We start from the raw sequence: 18,695 nt of genomic DNA, 5'->3' as shown, positions 1-18,695 counted from the left end.
AAGGCCTTGGCTACACAAGGTGAAGGCTATTCAAAAGTGGGATACTAGAGAATTGATTTTGCAGGGAAATGATAAGAAGGTGTGCTACAACATCAGAAGTTGCAAAAATGAAGTTGTCAAGGAGGAGTCTTCAACACCAGAGAGTTCAAGCTCTGACTTATTAACCGATGAAGAAGAAGAGACAGGGTGTAGCTCCAAGGAGTCCAGCTCAGAGGGTGAGGTGGAAGGAGTGGCCTTTGGTCTTTTTCTTGGTGCTGATCAGGATGAGTCAGGAGGGTGAATCAGGAGGGAACAATGTGGTGGTACAAGAAGATCCTATAGAGACACTTCACGTGGAGGATGTGGAGCATACTAAACGATGCTAATGCAATGAAGAGCTTCTTGGTAATTCTCTATTAGGTAGTGAGAAGCTCCAATACTTGGATATGTTAGATGCTTTTCCATGTCTCTTTGCAACAAGCTATCCATAGGTTCGACCAGTCTCTCTTGTGGAGCACAAGATTGAGTTGAATCCAGAAAGCAAGCCAGTTGTGCAACGCTTAAGGCGATTGGGGGTGATCCAAGCTAAGGCGCTAAAGAAAGAGGTAACACAACTGCTTGAGGCAGAATTCATCTTTCCTATTGATGATTCAGAATGGATATCTCCTATAGTTGTCACACTAAAGAAAGGAAATAATTGGCGGGTTTGTGTGGAATTTCATCCTTTGAATGCATGCACTAAGAGGGATCATTTTCCTTTTCCATTCCAAGATAAAATACTAGACCAAGTAGCAGGGCATGAGATGTATTCTGTATGTGATGGGTATTCTGGGTACTTTCAAATTCGTATTCAGGAGGAAGATCAAAAGAAAACATGATTTGTCAAACCTTGGGGACTTTTTGCTTATAGAGTGATGCCTTTTGGGTTGACCAATGCACCAGCTACATTTCAAAGATTCATGAGTCAAGTGCTCAAGCCTTACTTGGGAAAGTTCATAAGGATGTTTTTGGATGATTTTTGCATTTATTCTCGATGCATCGATCACATGGAGAAGTTAAAGATGGCCTTAGCTAGGATTGATGAAGCAAAAGGGTGTCTAAATCCTAGCAAGTGTCATTTGGCTCAAACAAAAGTAGTCTTGTTGGGGCATATTGTGTCTAAAGAAGGCCTGCAAATGGATCCTGACAAGGTTCAAGCAATCATGGCATTGCCAAGTCCTGAGAGTGTCACTGGTGTTCACAGAATTCTAGGAAAGAGCAAGCATTATCAACGCTTTTGTGATGATTTCATAGAGATAGTGCATCCCATGAACTTGTTGACAAGCAAAGGAGTTTCTTTCCAATGGGGTGTGGAGCAACCAGAGTCTTTTCAGCAACTTAAGGAGGCCACAAGTAAGGGCATAATATTGAAGCCCCCTAATTGGTGGTCTCAAGACTTTTATGTAAATCCAAGTGTATCTTTGCATTCAGTTGGTGTTGTATTGCTACAAAAAGGAGAGGCAAGTAGAATGCAATCCATCTATTATGCCAGCCGACAGCTTATAGAGGTGGGAACAAGGTACAAAGAAATGGAGCAACAAACCCTCTCTTTGGTGTTTTTAGTCAGAAAGTTTCGCTCCTATTTATTACCTCAGCCTTTTTTCTTCCTTACCTCTTAGTCTGTATTAACATATTTAGTTCGCAAGACTAATCCTAGGGGGAGATTTGCAAAATGGTTATCAGAGCTTCAAGAGTTCTCTCTCTCTTTTGTCACACTAAAAATACCACTAGGTCCACTATGGCAGATTTGCTCACATAACGACAAGATCTAAGAGAAGAAAAGAAATATAAGGAGGACATTAATGATGAAAGGGACACACCACCAACAGCTTTTATCTTCTATTTTGATGGGGCTTTTAGTCCTTCACACCAACAAGGAGCTGGGGGGATAGTCTTGATGAATTTTGAAGGTCAAGAGGTGTGGGCAAGAGGACAAGAGCTTCCAGGTATCAAGTACAAGATCGGGAGGTGGTTTTTTTAGTAGACACTGGATGGCCAAAACTGCAAGATGTTCAGCAATATGTGGAAGAAGGCATGTTTCCTTGAGGGTTAACTCCACAACAAAAGCAAAGATTGGTAAGGAAGGCTTGTCCCTATACTATTGTTGATGACATTCTTTATAATTAGAAAAAGATAAGGTGCTCCGTCGGGTGGTCCATCCCATGGAGACTAGGAGAATCCTAGAAATGTGTCAAGAATGCTCCAGTCATTTTGCTTCAATGAGCACAGCTAGGAGAATTCTTAATGCAGGTTACTTTTGGCCACGCCTCCATAAGGATGTATATGAATGGTGTCAAAGTTGCAAAGTATGCCAAAAGTTTGGAAGGCACCTCTCGATTCTTGGGCACTTGAAGCCTATTCCAACATATGGACCATTTTAGAGGTGGGGGTTAGACTTTGTGGGACCACTCCCTCACTTATATCAGGGCAAGCATTATTTATTGGTGACCACAGATTATGCAACTCGGTGGGCAGAGGCCAAGGCATGGTGATACCCGGATGCACCAATGAGTATCACCTTAAATTCTTCTATGCTTGACCACATTGAGGGCCCCTCTCTATCACTAGAGAGGATCTACTTGGTGGGGAGGGAAAGATGTGATGCCAAAAATTGATATTTTTTATTTGGCATTGGTATTGTTTATCTCTATGTATGATAAGAGTTTGAGTATCAAGTGATAGCCTAGCAGCTCTCACTTATTTCTATTTTCTAAGATATTGTATGGGACTGACAGGATGAGTGGAATGGATCATTGTAAATACCATGTGTATGAATGATAATTACCTTGGTATGGGGTAAGAGTTATTTGTGTATGGGATATTCTGGGGTTTTTAGAAAATAGGAAGAGTGAGTCACATAAAGAGGTGGGCTCATGTCCATGTGTTCCAATAATATAAGAGAGATCACATGCCAATCATGTGGAAGGCATGTGGAGGAGTGTGGAGTCAAGAGGAATCCTTCTAGAATTCCTATGTGGAATAAAGAGGCTGTGGACATATGGAAAAGAGAGGGTCCCCATGGGCCCCATGTGGGGAGACTCTTGACTTTCTCAATATTTTAAGAGTCTTGAGCATCTTTTGATGGGACACATGGCAAGAGTAGCCAAAAAGGACATGGATGGTGACATACGGGCTTATGTGATTGATGGGGAAAGGAATCTACATGCAGCAATTATAAATGGGTAAAGGAGGGTGACAAAATCTCTATAAAAGGAGCCCTCCTCTCCCTTTTTCATCATCTCTTCCACCATTAGGCCTCATGTTGTTGTAGCTCTAGTCTCCTCAAGCCTCTTCCATGAGCCTTCTCTCCCTCTTGTAGATATTCTCTTATGTAGACTCTTGAGTCCATCTCTCTCTAGTTTATTCTCTCTCTATGAGTAGTCTTGGAGCTTCCACTCCCTCTTGTATGTATGAAACATCTTCTTCTCCCTTGTATTTATAGTATTTTGAGTTGCATTGGAGTGGAGTCTCACTCTCTTGGTAAAATGAAGGTCACTTCAGGTTCTCTCTCTTGAGTGTCTCTTTCCTTTTTCCATTGTTTTCTCTTCCAAAGTGCTCAAAAGTGTTGTCTATTCGGCCACTCATTGTGCATAAATGGTTTATCTATTTCCCAAGCCACAAAGGGATCTCTTCCTTCCCTTCCATGTGACCTCTATGGGACTTGGATCATTGATGAAGTCTAAGCATGGAGGTAGTATTCTCCCAAGTCGATGGCACTTGTAGAAGGAGTAGGCGTTTTTCATGATAGTTTGACCCCCTGACAGTATTTTGCTCATAACTTTTCGCTCGATGGTCCAATTTGGACGAAACTTATATCAATGTGAAGCTCTCTTCAAGAGAATCATCTTAGGTCTTTAGTTATTGTATTAGATGTCAAACCAAAAATTTATGACTCTCTGTGTGTTACTGTTTCTTTTTCAGACAGTTTTTACCCCTGCCTAGTAAACTGCCCATTTCTTTCCGATCGCTTATCTATTTCTTATGAAACTTATATCAAAGTGAAGCCCATTTCAAGGCACATCTAGATATGGGTTTGAATATTTAATATCATGTCTCCACTAAAAGTTATAGGCCTCTGTGTCTAATGACAGTTTGCAGAGTGTTTTGTGCTAATTGTAAAGATATCTATGAAGAAGGTGCAATGTTTCCCCGGAACCTACCCATCCTGCCCAATGAGCCCCTTCAAACTCCTCGATATATATCATTTATGTCATGTTGAGCCACAAGATCTTCTTTTAACAATGTATCGCTCTTCTCTTTGGTGCAGACCGGCTTGCTGAGATTATGGCCTCCGCTGATCCTTTCCTTCTCCTTATGCTTGAGTACAACATCACTTGCGATGTTACCATCTTCATTCTCATATAAGGGAGGATAATATGGTGTGGTCTCTTGGTATAAAAGCTTATTTTTAATGTCCCTTTCCTAGTGATGAATATCTCTATCACTCAGTTCAAAAGTAGTAGGAAGTGAAGAGGTGCGTGAAGTTTATAGCCCCAACTTCATGTCACAATGCTTCAAATAACATCTTGACTAGCCCATCCAACGCCGAACTATCAGTTTCATTTGAGATCTGTTGTCTCTGTGCCAACATGGACTTAGGTAGAACAAAATATGTGTGCGTAGAATAGCAGCAAAGCTCCACTTGCACTTGCATAAAGCTAGAAATAATCCCTCTTAGAAATCCAACTTGCAAGTTCTACATGCAAGTTCTACATGCAACTCCTACATGCAACTCCTACATGCGAGTTCTACATACAAATCGTGCAGGCGAGTTCTACATGCCACTCCTATATGCGACTCCTACATGCGAGTTCTACGTGCAACTCCTACATGCAACTCCTACATGCGAGTTCTACATGCAACTCCTACATGCAGCTTCTACATGCAAGTTCTACATGTAGAGAGAGAATATCTTACAATTCCTACATGCAGAGAGAGAAGCTCTCCAACTTGTATAAATACCACATAATGGAATGAAGCCCACACTCTTTGGGACATTGAGTTGAGTTCTACTTTGGTATTCCAAGCAATTGTCTCAAGTGTCCATACTTCCTTGCACTCCACGTCCAAAAGCATGTCCTTACCTTGCAACTCCTCCAACCTTGCAATCGATCCTCTCCCTCTCCTCCTTCCTCCTCCTCCTCCTCCTCCCTTCTCCTCCCTTCTCCTCCTTCCTCTTCTTCCTCCTTCTCCGTCCTCCTCCCTTCTCCTCCTTCTCCCTCCTCCTTCTCTCTCTTCCTCCTCCCTCCTCTCTCTTCTTTCCCCCATGCTCTTACACCTTCTTCCTCTCCCACTCCTATGCTCCCCCTAAACCCTTAGTTCCTCAACCCTTGACCTCCATGATCTACAAGGGAGATGAGCTCTCCACCATGTACTCTACCCTGAACCTTGGAACCTCTTCTAAACTCTGGAACCTCCTTCTAAACTCTGAAACCTCTCTCCAAACCTTGGAGCCTCCTTCTAAACCTTGGACCTCCTTCTAACCCTGAAACCTTTTCTAAACCCTGGAACCTCTTTCTAAACTCTGGAACCTCCTTTTAACCCTTAAACTCCTCCTAAACCCTACAACCCCCAATGAAGACGAAAGCCTTCATTACCTCAACCATGATGATACACATTCCTTTTACACATGCATGCACTATGTTTGCTTACCACACTTAAGCCTACACCTCTTACCGGAATATGACTCGAGGTTCTAAGCTACATGTATACTACGAACGACAACCCCGATATATCTGTAGGTGACAAAAAGCCTCGCAACTCTGCTTATTGAAAATACCCTACTCTTCCTATAGAAGCTGTGGGAAAGAAACAACATTTGGCACCACTGCCGAAGAGCTAGCGTCTCAAATAATGAGTAAACATATGCAAGTATGTGTAAAAAACAAATTACTTTGAACTTTCACGAACATATCACTCAAGAGCTAGGAGAGCTAAAAATTTTTCCAACTCAAGTAAAAAATATAATAATTCCTAGCTGAAACTCTTTGTTACCAGTTTAGGAAAATGCATGTTTTCTAGAAGAACGACACATTAAGGAAGAACTACATGGGATGGTTGTCAGAGTGTAGAGCTTGAAATTATGAACATTTCTCCTTTTTATGGAAGCACATTCTGACACAATCAGCAAAAGTTATGGGCAATCAATGATTAAAGGTTCTAAATGCCATAACCCAAAAGAAAAATTAAAATCACCTCCCTAGTCAAAAAGGTGTACATGTGTTTGACTAAATCCACAGCTCCCCCTCCTTCCCTATAAAAAATGACCCATCCCTCTCATACTTTTTCTTTCACATCTTGCCTCCATCCTCTTCCCCATTTTGAGCCCTACGCAAGACACTCCTCCCTCTCCATCGACCACCACCCTACTCCTATCCTCACATGGTAAGTTACTTCGAGCCTATCTCGCAGAGTGATAACCTAGCCATCCACCCACGTTTATTGGTCCTCAACAATCCCGTTACATTGAGAAAGACTTGGAGAGCGTTCAAGTGACCATCTCTTTCTCCCTTTGGATTTTCATCAAAGTTTTCTATCCGTCAAGTTCCCCCCCCCCTCCTCCACCTCCACCACCACCCCCTCCCCCCCCTCTCCTCTATCTCCACCACCACCCCCGTCCCCCCTTCCTCTCTCCCTTCTCTTTCCTTCCTCCCTCTTCTCTCTCTCTCTCTCTCTCTCTCTCTCTCTTCCCCCCTCTCTCTCTCTCTTTCCCCAACCCCTCTCTCTCTCTCTTCTTTTCCCCTCTCTCTCTCTTCTCCTCCCCCTCCCTCTTCTCTCTCTCTCTCTTCCCCCTCTCTCTCTCTCTTTCCCCAACCCCTCTCTCTCTCTCTTTTCCCCCCTCTCTCTCTCTTCCCCTCCCCCTCCCTCTTCTCTCTCCTCTCTCTCTCTACCCCTTCCTCGCCACAGCCACTCCGTACCTTAAATATTCTAACCTATTAGCAAGGGCTTAAAGCCCTTGCTGCTACTATGGGTAGCACTCACCCCGTGTCCTGCCTCACCTCCACCTACGGCATCCATCTGCCACAACCACCTCCCTCCTCCATTCACAGCCATGGTGGAGCAGGTGTAAATGTCCTATCAAAGGAGCTCTACGAAGAATGGGGTCTCCCACCAATGTAAAAGGCTAATTTTAACATATGCCTTGCCGATGATTCACGGGGTAAACCCTTGGGAATAGTAAAAGGTGTGTCCACAACAGTCGCAGGAGTTTGCTTTTCCCTTCAATTCACAATCTTGGATCTCCCCAAAAAATCCGATCAAATCTTACTGGGATGCCCTTGGTTACGGGAAGCATAAGTCCTCCATAGACTGACAATCTAGAATCGTGACACCATAGTTAGGGTGAATGTGGAAACACGAGCTATAAAACCAATTGTTCCTAGAGCATTGGATGACACATCTTCAACGACAATCTCAAGCAAATCAGCTCCCTTGCAAACAACATGTCATAGTGGGCGATTCACAAAGCAATGTCAATAACTGGATACAAACATTGGCAACCATCGATGACTACGATTCATTAGACCCCATCTTCTCACAAATAGATGCTAAGGTGCTACAAGTGGATCCTCCACTCACACATGAAGAACCAATCGATCTAGAGATGCCATTCTTTATGGCTGACCTCGAGTGGGATAATGAACCTGAAGAAGGTACCCATACCAATGATGACTCAAATTTTCTTGGGACCTTGAAACTGAGGTTGAGAATGCTGAAATTGAAGATCAAATCTTTAAGAATGACACAGCCATTCTGCATGCCCTAATGGTAGTCGAGCTCCCAAAAGTTGAACCTCCAAAGTTGAATAACGGCAGAAGATCCCACACAAAAGCTGGAGGAAAATGCAGAAAAGCCAAGGCCGAACACTTTAATGAATTCAAACGAGTCCAAACAAGGATCGTCGAATTGTACCTTGCAAAGCCAACTCCCTCAAAATCAAAACCACCGCCTCTTGAATGGTCCTCTGAGGGACTGGAAGGAGTATGTGCAGCAAATGAACCCTTACTTGGAAACACCTTACCAGTGGAAAAGTTACCCCATAGTTCCCAATGTAAGAAGTTTCAAAAATATAAACCACATGTGTGGATGAAGCTCGATCAAAAGAGACTTCAGAAAAAGAATGTCAAGAAGAACCTAACAAATTGGTAAATGCAACTATGCCACCTAGTACACATGGCACATGTCAGGTTAGTTCAACACCATCAGAGGCTGATCTTTGAGAAGTGCTGGAATACCTCAAGAATTACACAAGTGGCAGTGCACCAATAGCAATGCCAAGACCACTAAGAGAATCTGAAGTTCAAGAAACTGATAGCATTGGAGAAACTCCAATCTATGAGGGACCGGCAAAAACATGCACAATAAACCTCACCCTTGAAGGGGAGGAAGAAAAACTGGTTTTCATTGGGAAACAGCTTTGACAAGAAGATGAACCAAACTCAAAGCACTCCTAATGGAATACCGTGACTACCTAGCATGGTCATACAAAGAGATGAAAGGAATTTCACCAGAAGTGGTAGTACATATGATACCTATAAGGGAAGGTGCCCACCCTAAGATATGTGGACCTTATCACACAAATCCTATGTATGGCACCATGGTTTATGATGAGCTAAAAAAACTCCTAAATGTCGGACTCATCTACAAGATAGAGCACACTGATTGGGTTTTACCCATTGTCATTGTGCCTAAACGCAACAAGAAGTTTAAAATATGCATAAACTTAAAAAATGTGAATGTCGCCACAATTAGGGATAACTACCCCCTACCCTTAACGGAAATAGTGTTGGAAAAGGTGGTAGTCTCTAAAATATATAGCTTCTTGGATGGCTTCAGTGGCTATAACCAAGTGCAAATTGCTCCTAAAGACCAATAAAAAACAGCATTTGCTATAGAATGGGTATTTTTGCATATAAAGTCATGCCATTTGGCCTTTGTAAATGCCCGGGCCACATTCCAACAAGCCATGTTCACAGCTTTCAAGTCATTTTTGAATAAGTTTTTATAGGTATTCTTGGATGATTTATGCATCCATTCAAACAAAAAAGACCACTTCAAATGTCTTGAAGCAGTACTAATCAAATGTAGGGAGTACGGCATCTCCCTAAATCCAACAAAATGCCAGTTCATGGTCACCCACAGAGTTGTTTTGGGACACATCATCTCTCAACATGGGATTGCAACTGACATGGACAAAATCAAAATCATCATGGAATTGCCTCCTTCTACAAATTCCAAAGGTGTACAGGTCTTTATGGGACATGCCCGCTATTACAGAAGATTTATATTGCGGTATGCCATGATAGCTAGACCACTTTACAAATTATTAGTGGAATTCTTATACACCAAAGAGTGTGACCAAGCCTTTGAGCTTTCAAAGTGGCACCTAATCACAACACCCATCCTTATATCTCCCAATTGGGATATTGATTTTCATGTTCATACTAATGGATCCAAGTATGCAATTGGGAGTGTGCTTTGTCAACCTGGTAAACATAAGAAAGACTACCCATTCTACTTCGCCAATCGACAACTCAATGATGCAGAGATCAACTATACCACCACAAAAAGAGAAGCCCTAGCAATGGTGTATAGTCTAAAGAAATTTCGGCACTATCTACTAGCAAATGATTTTGTCTTCTACATTGACCATCAAGCATTGATTTATCTTGTGAGCCGTTCATATACAATAGGAAGAATAACCAGATGGCTCCTATTGCTTCAAGAATTCAACTTCAAAATAGTGGTCCGCAAAGGTGCCCAACACTACATTGCCGATCACATGTCTCATGTCAAGTCGGGAGAAGAAGCCTCTGGAGTAGAAGACGACTTACCAGATGCCACACTATTTTAAATAGATGCTATTTTAGAGTGGTGTGGAGATATCATTAGGTACTTAATGGCAGGAAGACCACCCCCTGAAATGAAAGCAGTAGATGCAAGAAAAGTGATTCTAAAGGCTGCACCCTATCAACTCATTGTAGGACAACTGTACAAGATGGGCAAGGACCGGGTATTAAGAAGATGTGTAATGCCTCATGAGATCATGCCAATCCTGAGTGAAGTCCATGAAGGCATTGCAGGAGGACACTTCAAAGGGAAAGCCACAATAAGAAAAGTCCTCCTCGCAGGCTACTGGTGGCCAACACTATGGGCATATGCCTATGAATATGTAAAAGGTTGTGATGTATGCCAATGGACTACTAAACCACAACACAAAGACTTCAATCCCCTAACAACAGTTATTGCACAAAAACCATTTGAAAAATGGGGGATTGACTATGTGGGTTCCATCCATCCAGCAGTAGCAAAAAGAACACAGACACGATACATCATTATGGCCACTGATTACTTTACAAAATGGGCTAAAGCTAAAGCAGTCAAAAAGGTAGATGCCAAAAGCACAGCAAGATTCTTATACAAAAATGCGATCACCTGATTCGGATGCCCCATCGAAATTGCGTCAGATAGAGGCACACATTTTGTTAATGAGGTAATCCAAGAACTCTTGTTTGGCTTTATGGTAATCCATAGAAAAGGCACACCCTACTACCCCCAAGGGAATGGACAGGGCTGAATCCACCAACAAAATATTATGCATTATCCTCACCAAGGTAGTAGAACCACAGCGTTCTGATTGGGCAAAGAAAAATGCAGCCTTATGGGCATACAGAACCACACTCAAGGTTAGTACAAGGAACACACCTTTTTAATTGGTGTATGGCCTTAAAGCTATGGTCCCACTAGAATTTGTAATACCAAGCCTATGCATAGCAATACAGGAACGCATGGGAGACCATGAATCCTTGCAAGAAAGACTCTATCAGTTAGAGAAGCATATAGAAATAAGACCAGTCACCTACCATGCCATGAAAATAGAAAAATGCAAAAGAAAGGCATGGTTTGATAGAAATCTTAAAGCTAAAGACATCAAGGAAGGTGACTTGGTCCTGTTATACAATGCCAAAGTACACAAGGGGAAACTGAAGTATCTAGGTCAAGGACCCTAGTGAGTAAGAAAGATGAATCCCATTGGAGCTATGCTACTAGAAACATTGGATGGAGTTCAATTCAACACAACAATAAATGGGAGCCAACTGAAACGCTACTATTTCAACACGCAAGCCATCCCTGACAAAAATAAAAAATTTGGGAACCAAGTCTTCCTTAGTTAGGATTAGATTGTATCACGAGCACTCACTTGCATACGTACGTCTTTGCACATATAGGTAGCATCAATTGATTTTAACCTAGGGCTTAAAAGTGATGCCTGAGTTCTAGCTGCCCTATGAAAATCCCAACAACAAAAAAAGCTGGTAGGTCACGTGCACTCACACACTTTTGCTTAGACACATAGATGATTGCATGAGTAATTGTGCCACAAACTTTCATTCCACACTCTAAAAGCATGTATAAAAATAAGATCTCTCACAAACACAAAAAGGTCATACCTGCATGCCAACCAATCTAATGATCAATGGTACATCACATGCACATGGATGCAGGTTCAGAAAAGATGTTGCCACTAAAGAGGATGTGCAGAAAGAGCCCACCGCCTCAACCACGAGACCTCCTCCAAAGTTTATAGCCATCTACATCCTCTCAATCACAATGACCACAGGCATTTGTGGTCTAGAGCGATAGCTCCGAAGAGGATTTAGTGCATGACCAAGAAGAACAAATGCCACCCTAGTCACCACTGGCCTACACAACCATTTACGGGGCCCAGTCACTGGAACTTGTTTGGCCACCTACATCGACTTATGCTCTTTCCCAAGAAGCAACATCTTACTTAGAGCAAAGGGGTCTAGGTAGTTTGCATGAGAGCTTAAAATCACAATCCTACAATGACCACATACATCAGGGACTTTCTCCATTCTTACCACTCTAGCAATGCACAGGTTGGCAAGTATGGTACAATCACTGTACATCAGAGCCCACTAAACATTATCCTCGACAGTACAATCATTCAAAGGGCTTTCTCACTACCCACACACGGTGCCAAATACCCTACACGACCTGCCGATGCAAAGTTTCTCGAAGTACAGTCTCTCCTCACCAAGGGCATATTGTTCCATAGGGATGGCATATTGCTTTGCACAATCCTTAACCATCGCCTCAAGGAAGCAGCACAATTCCTATCCACAATCCTGGGGGCTAAGTGTGGCAATACTAGATCCCTTCCACTCTGCACATTTGTTTTGCTGAGTAGGAAGCTAAAGCAAAACTGGGTCTAGCACTTAGTCATCTACTTTACAGAGAAACTAGATGGTTCATCAGGCCAAAAATGTAAAATTCCACACTTATTGGCTATAATCATAAAAAAAGAGCTACAAGAAAGAGAAATGACTCTGCCTTAGTCACCGATACCAATTGAGGAGTTGGACATACCCTTCTCACCAGTATGGGAGCCGTCACCAACTTCTCTTACTATTACATTGACAGGTGCAAATGTATTCTGGAGGTCGGGATTGAGGAATTGCCACATGAGATGCTACAACTTGATGCACAACTGCAACTATTATATCTCCAACAACAACAGCCACCAGAGCCTGAGGAAAGATCGGCACTAGAGCTTGAGGCTACATCATCACTAGAACTAGCCATCGATGCCATGCCAATTGATGAGCCACAAGGGGAGCTAGTGCCAGATCAACAGTATGACTATTGTACACAAGGGGCTGAAATACCATTGGAACAACCTCCCCCAAGTACTATAGAATCATCGGGATGGCTACATGGGCACCACTTGTATCAGCAGTATCGCCAGTCCTCATCACCGTCTGTCATTCTCCAACATCAATGTAGCCAAATGATCCAAATATCAGAACTATTCACTAGCTTGGCCAAGGAAGAATATGTGAGAGAATTGGACAGATAGACTGCAATAGAAATCGAAGACCAATTCCAGGAAATTGCCATAGAGGTCAAGGCACTTCGGGTGCAAATAGATGAGAAGGAGGTAGAAGAAGTGCGCATGAACCAAGCTCTCCAAGCTCAAGAGAAGGCATTGAGGGATGTGACCTCTAATTTTTACCAAAGTCAAACACAGCTGACAGCAGTAGTACAAGCAACGACAATCCTACATACCTACTATAACTCCTTGACACCTGCACATGCTCTGTAGATAGAGGTAGTGGCACAAGCTTGACTCACTCTAATTCACAAAGAAGAAGAGCTCCAGGATTGCAAAGACAAGCTTGAAGACATGAAACAATCTTTGGAAGTACGTGCCTTCAGCATTGACGAGCTTACAAGGGAATGCAAAATCTTAAAAGACCAACTTACTACCGCTCAAGAGGCTAGCACTTCATAAGCACAAGTCTTGTACCAATGGTCAAATACCACTGAAGACATTCCTCAATGGGCAAAGGTCACCTTGCAAATGAGAAAGCTTGAGGAGGCATATACAACCATCTACCAGCAATACAAAGAAAAAATGAATGAGATGCACTCCCAAAAGATAATCATCTCCAAGCTTGAACTCCAATTGCTAGTACACAACAATGAGGCATTGGAAGACAACACCAATGAAGCCCCACTACAATGCACAACGGTCGTGTACCAAGAGCTTGTGGCTGCTCTACAACTGGAAGATCACCTCAACGCACGTGTGCTTATCCAATGGAAGCAACTCCAAATCAAGATCATATCTGCTCATCCAACAATCAAATGGGAATGTTCCATAGGGACCAAAACTCTGTGCATAATTTGCCAAGACTTGTTCGAAGATGAGAAAAATATCTTATGTCTGTCTACACATGCCGGGTTTATAGCACTCAGGACGGATGCTTTCATTACATATGTATGCCTCATGGGTAGTCCTCCCCTCAGGGTTATTGCAGGTTTGTTGTCATTGCTCTACAAAGGCAATCACTATCATTTGCAAGGCACAACATAACCGACATCCCACCCATGCAGCTGATGATCCCATTGCACCAGTAAAAAGAAGTGTCAGAAGATGATAGGACCTATCTCACATCCAACTTCCCATATCTAACCACTCTCTCTGCCAACCTCATAACCTCACTTACCCTTGCTGCTACCACCCTCTTAACCTTCCCCAAGCTCCATCCTAACATCTATTCACTCCATCGTCTCTTTGCTCATGCCTCTCACCATTTTCAACTAACCCAACAATCACAAACTTACGAGCCCCTCACACCTAGCTTCTTCCCCTCCCTTGCTAATCCTACCCTTGAGGATTACCAAGCTGCTCAAACCATTTGCCCAATTCTTCCCCCCCTCCCCTGTGCTCCCCCTTCCACAACTAACACTCTTCCGTATTTCTCCCCCATGTCCCCAAATTCTCTCCCTGCCCCATCATCACCTCTGACACTACTTGTACTTCCATCAACAGAAAATGACACTATTTGATTTTGAATATCAGGATCCGGATAATCCAATTCATACTCCCATGCCAAGTTCCAATGATGGGTATGATTTTGATGAGATACCACTTCCCAGTAACCCCATCGAGGAATTTTGGAGCAAATATCATGATATGAAAACTCGAGGTGGATGGACCCTGGACAACTTTCCTACCAATCTTCGTCAGCGTCAAATTAGTGAAGGTTGGATTAGCAAGTTGGATCCACAACCTGATTGGCGTTGCCCTAAGCTCTTTGATGTGATCTTCTTGAAGGAGTACCTACGTGCACCTCCATGTCTCAGAACCCCCATCCCAAGTTCTATGCAATTCCACGACGTAAAAAATGGAAAGCCAACATACACACCTTAAATGAAGATCGAACCATTAATTGGCCAACGATCAAACCATGTAGAATGGAATATCCAAGGCACAATGATCCGAGCACTTCAGTAGCATGAGCAAATAATGCGCCGCAACATTGATCGCTTCCGCCTAATATTCTGTAAAACATTGGAATTCATTCTAGAGGTCCCATGTTATCTCGATACCCATTTGCCTCCACTCTGTTTCAATCCCAATGAATGGGTCGATGCTCAGATTACAAGCCGACTCTATCAAAGACTGATCTTTTTAGAAGTACGTCACATATCTCTGTTCAAACAAATGGTGGATACAAGCTACCTAGAAACTGAGCAAAAATTGTATGGTGCCAAGGCTTTATATCAAGATCGACTGGCACGACACAAGTTCCATAGCCACTGGACTAAAGGAATGGCAATCCAGGTATGTGCTCGCAATAATAAGCCATAACCCGAGGACGGGTAATAAAATGGATCCGAGAGTATGTTGTCTCTTTGCCAACATGAACTTAGGTAGAATAGAATATGTGTGTGTAGAGTAGCGGCAAAGCTCCGCTTGTACTTGCATAAAGCTAGAAATAATCCCTCTTAGAAATCCAACTTGCAAGTTCTACATGCAAGTTCTACATGCAACTCCTACATACGAGTTCTACATGCAACTCCTACATGCGAGTTCTACATGCAACTCTTACATGCGAGTTCTACATACGAGTTCTATATGCAACTCCTACATGCAACTCCCACATGCGAGTTCTACATGCAACTCCTACATGCGAGTTCTACATGCAACTCCTACATGCAACTTCTACATGCAAGTTCTACATGTAGAGAGAGAATATCTTACAATTTCTACATTCAGAGAGAGAAGCTCTCCAACTTGTATAAATACCCCATAATGGAATGAAGCCCACACTCTTTGGGGAATTAAGTTGAGTCTTACTTTGGTATTCCAAGCAATTGTCTCAAGTGTTTATGCTTTCTTGCACTCCATGTCCAAAAGCATGTCCTAACCTTGCAACTCCTCTTCCCCTCTCCTCCAACCTTGCAATCCATCCTTTCCCTCTCCTCCTCCTCCCTCCTCCTCCCTTCTCCTCCTCCCTCTTCCTCCTCCTCCTCCCTCCTCCTTCTCCCTCCTCCTCCTCTCTCTTCCTCCTCCCTCCTCTCTCTTCTTTCCCACATGCTCTTACACCTTCTTCCTCTCCCACTCCTATGCTCCCCCTAAACCCTTACTTCTTTAACCCTTAACCTCCATGATCTACAAGGGAGACGAGCTCTCCACCATGTACTCTACCCTGAACCTTGGAACCTCTTCTAAACTCTGGAACCTCCTTCTAAACTCTGGAACCTTTCTCTAAACCTTGGAACCTCCTTCTAAACCTTGGACCTCCTTTTAACCCTGGAGCCTCTTCTAAACCCTGGAACCTCTTTCTAAACTCTAGAACCTCCTTCCCTTAAACTCCTCCTAAACCCTGCAACCCCCAATGAAGAGGAAAGCCTTCATTACCTCAACCATGATGATACACGTTCCTTTTACACATGCATGCACTATGTTTGCTTCCTACACTCAAGCCTACATCTCTTATCGGAATACGACTCGAGGTCCTAAGCCACATGTATACTACAAACGACAACCCCAATATATTTGTAGGTGACAAAAAGCCCAAGAACCTGCTTACTAAAAATACCCTGCTCTTCCTACGAAAGCCGTGGGAAAGAAACAACAGGATCTCAACCTTAAGTTCATATTCAGTACACGGTACTACACACAGGGAGTCCTCAAGTTCAAAAGATGCCATGAGCTTTGATGTTGAAATGGGGGAAAACCTGAATCCTAGGGCTACCATGACTCCTGATTCGAGCTCTACCAGGCCCCAATCCCCCACACCATCAACCACATCCTCGTGATTGAGGGAGTTGTTCGCCAATTTTATGGGATGGTTAGGCTTGTCTGACCCCGACTCAATAAACACTTGTGTGCTAACTAGATAAGATGAGCTAACAAGTTAGCCAAATTGGTATGTTAACTGATGCATCATCCAGTTAGATAAAGCAAACTACATGCTAGGATGTAGTGGGATAAGGATACCTATTATTAGTTGGGATGTAACCAAGTTGGTGTGGTTATGCCAAAACCATGGTCGTACAAAACCATGTGCCACCAACTTCTGGGGTTCATACTGGTGGTCTAACTAAGGAACTAAGTTAGTTTCCAACTAGTCACCTATAAAAGAAGGCGGTTCCCCTATTAACTTGAAGAACACTCCACCCATGTCATTACATCGAGATGGCGCCAAAAAGTGAAACTCTAATTTCACACCTCTTCTATGCTTCTAGGTGCCCCTTCTTATCACATTTCTATGGTTGCTCACAGGCATATGTGCTCTCCACAAGCTCTTCTTCATGGGTGGCCCTTCTTCACTATGAGAGCTTCATGTTGCAGGCTCTTTTGGGGCTTGGAAAAGTGTCTGGTAGTAGAGGAAATCTCCTTTCTCAAATTCACTCCTCTTCTTAGTCTCTCTTTGTTTCTCAAGCCTTTCCATGCTTTGGACTTGAGAAATACCTGAACATAACTCTTGGATAGCTTCTTCAATAAGATACATGGTTTTTTTGTGTGTTTTCTTGCATTGTTGAGTGTTGCAAGCTATGCCTGAATGATTGTGTATTTTCTTGTGTTGCAAACTATGTTATGATGAAGATCTTGTTGAATGATTTCTTTTGCAATTTCTTTGTCTTGAGATCCTTTTATAATATTTTTAGAGGTAGGAATACTAAGAATTTTAGACATGGGATCATGGAATGAGAAATCATGCAAGATCATGAAGGATTCATGGTATCTTGCTAAAGATGAAAGATTTAATGGTGCTTTGATGGTTGATCAAGGGATCTAGGTGAATTATCCTTTGCAAATGGGATAAAGCCCCTAGAGTTGGGGTCCCCCCATTTGGGCCACATATAGTGTGCCATCAATAATTCTTTTGTTACATATGTTGCACGAGTTTTCTCTATGTTAGCAATTTAATTCCATTTATGAAATATTTTCCTTATGGACATTGTAAGCTATTTGTTGAATTATTCTCCTAAGGAGGAAACACTGATTGTGTTTCAATTACTACATGGGAGCATTGCCATATACATATTGAAACATTACCTGTCCATAAAGTATGCGTGATTACAACTATGAATCCTTGGTTAAGCAATGGGCTTATGATGAAAATCAAAATTTTGAATATTCATAATTCATCAAGTCCCATGGGTTAAGTTAAAGAATGACTAACAAGGGTTGGATTCACATGCACCTCTAAATATAGTGCAACAAATGGAGATTAAAAATTCATCAAAGGCACCCAATGCCATTGAATTGAGAAATGCCATTTACACTTTGGTCAAGGAACAATCAATGTTTAATGTTATATGTTTTAGGAAAAGGATCGTGGAAATGGGGATAATAGGCAAACTATCTTCAACTTGTTCACTGAAGCATGGAGAGAGGGACTTGAATTTGAGATGGATAGGTTTTTAGATTGTTGTGATTGATAGTTAGGTTGATGAGGAAAGGGTTTCTTTGTCACAAATGGATGCTCTACTTCTAAAGCTGCTATGGTTCCTCGGATAAAAAATACAATCACAGACTAGCTTTGCAGAAGTAAGGGAAAAGCTCACTGGCTTTAACATAAGGACATGTGGCTCCATGAATCGATGATGCAACTTTGCAGAAGTAAGGGAAAAGCTCACCAGCTTTAACATAAGGACATGTGGCTCCATGAATCGATGATGCAACTATCATACCACTTGTGGAGGGAGGGGACAAATTGTTAAGGACAAGTTATGAGGTAGGATTAGAGCTAGGCTAGTAAGTGCAGGGTAAGGAGATGTGCGGCAGATACAATCGGGAGGGTTGCTTAGGTAGGATTAGAGCTAGGCTAGTAAGCATAGGCTAAGGAAATGTG

This window comes from Dipteris shenzhenensis, chromosome 3 (assembly GCF_047967505.1).
Source record: "Dipteris shenzhenensis isolate YYH24624 ecotype China chromosome 3, Dip_SZ_1.0, whole genome shotgun sequence".
Classification (NCBI taxonomy): Eukaryota; Viridiplantae; Streptophyta; class Polypodiopsida; order Gleicheniales; family Dipteridaceae; genus Dipteris; species Dipteris shenzhenensis.
The sequence above is the reverse complement of the archived record's forward strand: the minus strand, read 5'-3'. Positions refer to the sequence as shown.